We start from the raw sequence: 9727 nt of genomic DNA on the forward strand, positions 1-9727 counted from the left end.
TGCTTAAGGACATAGATCTAGTAATCCCCCTTCATCTCATTTCCCTCTGATGACTGCATTATCCTTGTCATCATCCGTACTGCTGTTTCTCCCATCTCAAAGGCAAACAAAAATCAGCCCTCTCTAGATCCCTCACGGTTTCCCTACTCCCCTTTACAGCAAAAGCGTTGCCTACTCATAGTCTCCAACTCCCCTCTCTTCCCATTCTTTCTTGAACTCACTGCAGTTAGGATTTTGCCTCTCAGACAATCCTTTGAAATAACTTTCTTTTATTTATTTGTTTCTTTTATTTTATTTATTTTATATTTATTTATTTGGTAGCTCTGCTTCAGCCAGCTCCACCACCATCCCACGTCCTCCCTGTGGAAGACAGACATATCTATTTTATTTTATTTTATTTCGTTTCATTTTATTTTACTTTATTTTCAGTCAGAGTCTTGCTCTGTCACCGGGGCTGGAGTGCAGTGGTGTGATCTCAGCTCACTGCAACCTCTGCCTCCCGGGTTCAAGCGATTCTCCTGCCTCAGCCTCCCAAGTAGCTGGGATTACAGGGGCCCACCACCACGCCCGACTAATTCTTGTATTTTTAGTAGAGATGGGGTTTCACCATGTTGGCTGGCTAGTCTTGAACTCCTGACTTCAGGTGGTATGCCCGCCTCGGCCTCCCAAAGTGCTGGGATTATAGGCATGAAGCACTGCGCCCAGCTTGACATAACTTTCTTAAGGTCACCAAGAGGAGTGGCCAATTTTCAGTTCTTGTTTTACATCAACATCTTATTTGACACAGTTGACCACTTTCTTCATTTGGCTTCCGGGACATCATTCCCTCTTGACTTTCTTCCCCGTTCATTGGCATCTCCTCAGTATTCTTTGCTGTTTTCTCACCACCTTCTTGTTGCTGGAATGGGACATTCCCTGGGAGAGGGCTCAGCCCTTGGTGTCCTCCTTTTTGATGTTTATAGTCATTCCCCAGATGTTCTCATAAAGTCTCATTATTTTATTTATTTATTTTTGTTGAGATAGAGTCTCACTCTATTGCCCAGGCTGGACTGCAGTGGCACAATCTTGGCTCACTGCAACCTCTGCCTCCTGGGTTCAAGCGATTCTCCTGCCTCAGCCTCCCAAGTAGCTGGGATTACAGGTGCCCACCACCACGCCCGGCTAATTTTGTATTTTTAGTAGAGACAGGGTTTCACCATGTTGGCCAGGCTGGTCTTGAACTCCTGGCCTCAAGTGATCCACCTCCCTCAGCCTCCCACAGTGCTAGGAGTACAGTGGAGTGCAAGAGCCACTGTGCCTGGCCCATTTTATTTTATTTTTAAGACAGGATCTTACTCTGTTGCCATATTAGTCCATTTTCACACTGCTGATAAAGATATACCTGAGACTGGGCAATTTACAAAAGTTTTCCTGGACTCGTGGTTCCACGTGGCCAGGGAGACCTCACAATCATGGAGGAAGGTAAAAGGCATGTCTCACATAGTGGCAGACAAGAGAAGAGAACTTGTACAGGGAAACTCCTGATTTTAAAACCATCAGATCTTGTGAGAACCATTCACTATTACAAGAACAGTATGGGAAAGACCCGCCCCTACCATGATTCAATCATCTCTCACTGGGTCCCTTCCGTAACACGTGGGAATTATGGGAGCTACAAGATGAGATTTGGGTGGGAACACAGAGCTAAACCATGTCAGTTGCCCAGGCTGGAGTGCAGTGGCACGATCATGGCTCACTGCAGCCTTGACTTCCTGGACTCAAGCAATCCTCCTGCCTCAGTCTCCTGAGTAGCTGGGACTACAGGCATGCACCATCAAGCCCAGCTATTATTATCATTTTCTTAAATAGAGATGAAGTCTCCCTGTGTTGCCTTACTTTTAATTTTTCTTTAGCAATGCCTCACTATGTTGCCCAGGCTGGTCTTGAACTCCTGGTCTCTAGTGATCTGCCCACCTTGGCCTCCCAAAGTGCTGAGATTACAGGCGTGAGCCATCTTATAAATCTCATACTTTTAAATGCCACGTATAGGCTGATAGCTCTCAAATTTTCTCTCCAACCGATGCATTTTCTCTGAACATCAGGCTCATTTTGTCTATTTGGATGTGTAATAGGTGTATTATATTTATTTATTTATTTATTTTTATTTTTTTTTTTTTTGAGACGGAGTCTCAGTGTGTCTCCCAGGCTGGAGTGCAGTGGCGCGATCTCGGCTCACTGCAAGCTCCGCCCCCCGGGTTCACGCCATTCTCCCGCCTCAGCCTCCCAAGTAGCTGGGACTACAGGCACCCGCTACCGCGCCCGGCTAGTTTTTTGTATTTTTAGTAGAGACGGGGTTTCACCATGTTAGCCAGGATAGTCTCGATCTCCTGACCTTGTGATCCACCCGCCTCGGCCTCCCAAAGTGCTGGGATTACAGGCTTGAGCCACCGTGCCCGGCCGTGTATTATATTTAACATGTCCCAAAACAAACTCCTGATTTATCCACCTCATCTTCCTGCAAACTTTCCCGCATTTGTAAATGGAAACCTCATTATTCCAGTTGCTCAAGCCAAAAACCTAGGAGTCATCCTTGCTTTCTCTCTTTCATATCCCAAACTAATCCTATCAGCAAATCCAGTTGACTCTGCCTTTCAAACAAAACCACAATCTAGTGACTTCTCACCACCTCCACTGTTACTATGTAGATACAAGCTACCATAATCAATCTCATGGTTAATTACAAGAGCCTCTTGGCCGGGGGCGGTGGCTCAAGCCTGTAATCCCAGCACTTTGGGAGGCCGAGACGGGTGGATCACGAGGTCAAGAGATCGAGACCATCCTGGCTAACACGGTGAAAACCCGTCTCTACTAAAAAATACAAAAAAACTAGCCGGGCGAGGTGGCGGGCACCTGTAGTCCCAGCTACTCGGGAGGGTGAGGCAGGAGAATGGCATAAAAGCTGAAATCCGGCCACTGCACTCCAGCCCAGGTGACAGAGCGAGACTCCGTCTCAAAAAAAAAAAAAAAAAAGAGCCTCTTAACAAATATTTCTGCATCCACTCTTGCCTTCCTTAAGTCTAGTCTTCATTTGCCTGAAAATAATCTTTTAAAAGACATAAGTCGGCCGGGCGCGGTGGCTCAAGCCTGTAATCCCGGCACTTTGGGAGGCCGAGACGGGTGGATCACGAGGTCAGGAGATCGAGACCATCCTGGCTAACATAGTGAAACCCCGTCTCTACTAAAAAAATACAAAAAACTAGCCGGCTGAGGTGGCAGGTGCCTGTAGTGCCAGCTACTCGTGAGGCTGAGGCAGGAGAATGGCGTGAACCTGGGAGGCAGAGCTTGCAGTGAGCTGAGATCCGGCCACTGCACACCAGCCTGGGCGACAGAGCAAGACTCCGTCTCAAAAAAAAAAAAAAGACATGTCACTGGGAATGCAAAATGGTGCAACTGGTATGGAACACAGTATGCCATTTCCTCAAAAAAATTAAACAGAATTACCATATGATCCAGCACTTCCACTTCTGAGTATATACCCAAAAGAATAGAAGGCAAGTACTCAAACAGATATTTGGTGTTGTTTTGTTTGTTTGTTTTAGATGGAGTTTCACTCTTGTTGCCCAGGCTGGAGTGCAATGGCACGATCCCAGCTCACCTCAACCTCTGCCTCCTGGGTTCAAGCAATTCTCCTGCCTTAGCCTCCCCAGTAGCTGAAACTATAAGCGCGTGCCACCACACCGAGCTAATTTTATTTATTTATTTATTTTGAGACGGAATTTTGCTCTTGTCACCCAGGCTGGAGTGACAAGCAATCTCGGCTCACTGCAACCTCCACCTCCCAGGTTCAAGTAATTCTCCTGCCTCAGCCTCCCAAGTAGCTAGGATTACAGGTACCCACCACCACGCCCAGCTAATTTTTGTATTTTTAGTAGAGACAGGTTTTCACCATGTTAGTCAGGCTGGTCTTGAACTCCTGACCTCAGGCGATCCACCCACTTGTGTTGTGAAGATGATGTGATCAAATGATTGAATACTACTGTTTTTTTTTTTTTTTGTTTTTTTTTTGAGACGGAGTCTCGCTCTGTCGCGCAGGCTGGAGTGCAGTGGCCGGATCTCAGCTCACTGCCAGCTCCGCCTCCCGGGTTTACGCCATTCTCCTGCCTCAGCCTCCCGAGTAGCTGGGACTACAGGCGCCAGCCACCTCGCCCGGCTAGTTTTTTGTATTTTTTTAGTAGAGGCGGGGTTTCACCGTGTTAGCCAGGATGGTCTCGATCTCCTGACCTCGTGATCCGCCCGTCTCGGCCTCCCAAAGTGCTAGGATTACAGGCTTGAGCCACCGCGCCCGGCCTGAATACTACTGTTAACAGGTCTAATGATGCCATTGAGGTGAGCACTTTATACAGTGTATCCTCCTAAAAGCTCAATGAGGTGGGAACTAGTTGTAATCTACATTTTATAAATGAAGAAGGTGACCAGGCATGGTGACTCATGTAATCCCAGCATTTTTTGGGAGACTGAGAGGGAAGGATTGCTTGAGCCCAGAAGTTTGAGACCAGTCTAGGCAACATAATGAGACCCAATCTCTATTATTATTATTATTATTATTATTATTATTATTATTATTTTGAGACAGTCTCACTCTGTCGCCCAGGCTGGAGTGCAGTGGCGTGATCTTGGCTTACTGCGACCTCAGCCTCCCAGGTTCAAGCGATTCTCCTGCCTCAGCCTCCCGAGTAGCTGGGATTATAGGCATGCTTCACCACACCCAGCCAATTTTTGTATTTTTAGTAGAGACAGGGTTTCCCCATGTTGGCCAGGCTGGTCTTGAACTGCTGACCTCAGGAGATCCGCCTGCCTCGGCCTCCCGAAGTGCTGGGATTACAGGCATGAGCCACTGTGCCCGGCCTCTATTAATTTTTTTTTAATAAAAATGAAAAAACTAAGATTCAGAGATATAGGGTGACTTTCTCAAGGTGACACTGCTAGGAAATGGCAGAACTCGGATTTGAACCCAAGGCTGTCTAATAAAATCAAGCTTCTGTGCATTTCATGCTAGTCTTAACTTCTTCCAACCTTATGCCCTGCTTGCCTACCCAGATGATAGCTGCAGGCATCCTGTTCTTCATTATCTTCACCTTATCTCATTCCTCACCCCCAGGCCCAGCAGGGTGCTTGCCCATGATGTCCCTAGTGACTGTGGATTCAGTGGGACCCTTTGCTTGGGTTTCTTTGGTTTTCCTTATCTGTTCACTCCAGTACCTTGACTCTCGGCTCCTTTCACTGGCATAACCTCTGGCATCAAACATATTCATCCTTTTTTTTTTTTGGAGGCAGGTCTCACTCTGTCACCCTGGCTGGACTACAGTGGCATGATCATGGCTTACTGCAGCCTCAACCTTCTAGGCTTAAGTGATCCTCCTGCCTCAGCCTCCTGAGTAGCTGGGACCACAGGCGTGTGCCACCATGCCTAATTTAATTAATTAATTTATTTTTTTTGTAGAGATGGAGTCTTGCTATGTTGCCTAGGCTGGTCTGTGCACCCCTGGGATCTAGCAATCCACCTGCTTTGGCCTTCCAAAGTGTTGGGATTACAGGCATAAGCCACTGTGCCTGGCCAATGTCTTCATCCTTAATGTTGGGATACTAATTCTGGTTGTTGTGATGACTAAAGAAAATAAGTAAAACACCGAGCACATTGCAAGGCATAAAGTCCTCATGCGGGGATTATGATTGTCTTACCTCCTTACCCCTGTCCTCAGAGCCTAAGACAATGCTAGGCGCTGGTAGAGGGCTAATGGGCATCTGTTGAGTTAAACAGTATATTGAAAGAACACTGGATTGGGAGTCAGCAGAGCTGGATTTTAATACTGGTTAATGGGCAGCTGTCACTGTTTCTCTCTGAAATTCAGTTTTTTCACTGTCCTTGGGGCCTCTACAGTCTCTTGTAGCTCTTAGGCAAAGTATGAATGCAGGTAAATCCCTCACCCTCAGACCCTCCTTTGACCCAAATCCCCCATCTGACACTGCTAGACCGCTTTTGGCAGATGATTTTTTTTCCTACTCCCCCCACCCACCCCATTAGAACTGGCAGGTGATTCTTATCCCAGGATCCTGGCTTTCGCTCCGAGGGAGCTCTGACACCCAGGTGCCACCAGATGGTGCTGTGGACTCATTCTTCATGGGAAGCTGGCTCCCCGGCTCCCCATCTCCCTGCCTCCTAGGAGAGGCCTTCTGGCTCCTCTGGACAGGGTGGGGTTCCTCCGTGGAAGACTCCTAGGCCTGGGATAATCCTGGGAGGTGACTCAAGCCTTTCAGAAATTTCCAAGGCCCAAGCCCGCCCTTGGTTTGGCTGTGCAGATTCCAGCACAGAGTTGGCAGAAGGACGGACTGCGTGATTTGTAGAACCCGGTGTAAAATGAAAATGCCTAAATTGCTGATGTAGGCAGCACAGGGAATGCCTAAAAGCCCATGGAATGGTTCTAGTTCAGCCCTCTAGAGCTGACTGTTAACATTTCAGGAATTTTGGATGGGTGTGGTGGCTCACGCCTATAGTCTCAGCTGCCTGGGAGGCTGAGGCAGCAGGATCACTTTAGCCTGAGAGGCAGAGGTTGCAGTGAGCAGGGATGGAGCCACTGCACCACTTCACCCTGGGTGACAGAGGGAGACCCTGTCTCAAAAAAAAAAAAAAAAGGAATTTTAAGAGCTGGTTGTTGAACATGGCCATTATTTAATTAAATGTTATAAACCTACCATTAGGCCGGGCGCGGTGGCTCAAGCCTGTAATCCCAGCACTTTGGGAGGCCGAGACGGGCGGATCACGAGGTCAGGAGATCGAGACCATCCTGGCTAACACGGTGAAACCCCGTCTCTACTAAAAAATACAAAAAACTAGCCAGGCGAGGTGGCTGGCGCCTGTAGTCCCAGCTACTCGGGAGGCTGAGGCAGGAGAATAGCGTAAACCCGGGAGGCAGAGCTTGCAGTGAGCTGAGATCTGGCCACTGCACTCCAGTCTGGGTGACAGAGCGAGACTCCGTCTCAAAAAAAAAAAACAAAAAAAAAAACCTACCATTAAATAAGTTACAGAGTTGGGTGTGGTGGCTCACACCTATAATCGCAACTTTTCAGGCAGCTGAAGCAGGACGATCTCTTGAGCCCAGGAGTTCGTTACAGCGAGGTATGATTACTCCATTGTACTCCAGCCTGGGTGCTAGGTGACAAAGCGAAAGCTCATTTCTTTTTTTTTTTTTTTTTTTTTTGAGACGGCATCTTGCTCTGTCGCCCAGGCTGGAGTGCAGTGGCACGATCTCGGCTCACTGCAAGCTCCACCTCCCGGGTTCACGCCATTCTCCTGCCTCAGCCTCCTGAGTAGCTGGGACTACAGGCACCTGCCACCACGCCCGGCTAATTTTTTGTGTTTTTTAGTAGAGACGGGGTTTCACCGTGTTAACCAGGATGGTCTCCATCTCCTGATCTCATGATCCGCCTGCCTCGGCCTCCCAAGGTGCTGGGATTACAGGCGTGAACCACCGTGCCCAGCCACAAGAGCTCATTTCTAAAAAATAAATAAATAAAATAAAAACAAAGGTAATAAATAACCCCAACTCATCACTGTGTAATTACTTTTATATATTTCACTATCATTTATGCTCACTTTTTTTTGGCTGGGTATAGGGGACTTTATTGATGGTACATGACAAAGTGGGGTCTCATAGTCCTCTCCCATTCTTCAGGGAGCCTGGCGTGGAAACTGTGTTCAGGATGGGGAGATTCTCAGTGTCGTGGGGGACTGAGTTTGGCAGGGATTCCCCAGCAGCTGAGGGCCTCTCTTCCTCTCGTGCTGTCACTGGGGCTGGTGGTTCAGAGGGCTCTTACTCCTTGGAAGCCATGTAGACCATAAGGTATATCGTTCTGTTGCTGTAGCCAAATTCATTGTCATATCAGGAAATGAGCTTGACAAAGTGGTCACTGAGGACAATGCCATTCCCAGCATCTAAGGTGAAAAAGGTGGGTGTCTCTGTTAAAGTTGGAGGAGACAACCTAGTGCTCAATGTAGCTCAGGAGGCCCTTGAGGGGGGCCTCTGATGCCAGCTTCACCACCTTCTTGATGTCATCATATTTGGCAGCTCTCTCCAGATGGCAGATCAGGTCCACAACCCACATGTTGGCAGTGGAGACATGGAAGGCCATGCCAGAGAGCTTTCTGTTAAGCTCAGGGATGGCCTTGCCCACAGTCTTGGCAGAGTGGGTAAATGCAGGGATGATGTCCTGGAGAGTCCTGTGGCCATCATGCCACAGTTTCCCAGAGAGGCCATCCGCAATCTTCTGGGTGGCAATGTTGGCACCAACTGTGGCCATGAGTCCCTCCATGATGCCAGAGTTGTCATGGATGACCTTGGGCAGGATAGCTAAGCAGTTGGCAGTACAGGAAGCATTGCTGACAATCACGAGGTTGTTTTCATACTTCTCAAGGTTCACGCCCATCACAAACATGGGGACATCAACAGAGAGGGCAGAGATGACCCCTTTGGTTGCACCCTCTAAGTGAGCCCCAGTGTTCTCCAAGGCAGTGAAGAGGCCAGTGGACTTCACAACATAATCAGCATCAGGACCAGCCCATTTGATTTTGATGGGATTTTGTTCCTGGAAGATGGTGATGGGATTTCCACTGATGACAAACTTCTCGTTCTCAGCCTTGATGGTGCCATGGAACTTGTCATGGGTGGAATCATACTGGAACATGTAGACCATGGAGTTGACCTGAATGAAGTGGTCATTGATGGTGACACTATCCACTTTGCTAGAGTTAAAAGCAGCCCTGGTAAACAGGCTTCCAATATGGTCCGATCTGTTTACTCTGGCCTTCACTCACACCATGATTTCTCAAGGCTGCTGCTGGTGCTACACGAGAAGATGTGTCTGTATGTCGTATGGAAAGAGCAGAGGGCTCATCTGTACTCCTGAATTAACTTACATTTATTGTATCTATATGGTGAAAATACTATATAATAGTGTACTTTTTTTTTTTTTTTTTAGACAGAGTTTCACTTTTGTTGCCCAGGCTGGAGTGCAGCAGCAGTATCTCGTTTCACTGCAACCTCTGCTTCCTGGGTTCAAGCGATTCTTTGCCTCCACCTCCCAAGTAGATGGGGTTACAGGCACACACCACCATGCCTGGCTGATTTTTTGTATTTTTAGTAGAGATGGGGTTTCACCATGTTGGTCAGGCTGGTCTTGAACTCCTGACCCCAAGTGATCCACCCGCCTCGGCCTCCCAAAGTGCTGGGATTACAGGCATGAGCCACCATGCCTAATAGTGTACTATTTATGGTATCTCTCCTCAACTCTGCATTCAGTGATGTCACATTGGCAGCTTAAAATTGATGAAGGTGGGAGTGTTTAATCATTAAAATCCACAAACACTACAAATCATGCCCCTTCTTCCCTCAAGCCAGTTGTTCAACTTTTACCAGAATACCCGGGTCCTGATTGTACTCCTAATGTCCTATGTGATTTTGAGCAAAGCCCTGTTTTCCCCAGACTCCCATGTATTTATGTATCACTTTATAATTGACAAAAGGGGAGCATCTTTGTGTGCTAGGCGTTGTTGTCTCATAGAATTCTTAGAACTACCCCAGGGGTAGAATATTGTAGTCCAAAGAGCAAAGAAGGACTTTGCTCCAGGGTGGCTCTGTTACCAGAATTCCCAAAAGATGGCACTGTGGACTGGCACACTGTCTTTCAGTGCCAT

The 9727-nt window shown here is 47.7% G+C and overlaps 1 pseudogene; it reads right to left on the reverse strand.

Moving 5' to 3' along the window:
- Positions 1 to 7486: 7486 nt before the first annotated feature.
- Positions 7487 to 9727, reverse strand: LOC110740428 (annotated as a pseudogene).

This window comes from Papio anubis, chromosome 1 (genome assembly GCF_008728515.1).
Source record: "Papio anubis isolate 15944 chromosome 1, Panubis1.0, whole genome shotgun sequence".
Lineage (NCBI taxonomy): Eukaryota > Metazoa > Chordata > Mammalia > Primates > Cercopithecidae > Papio > Papio anubis.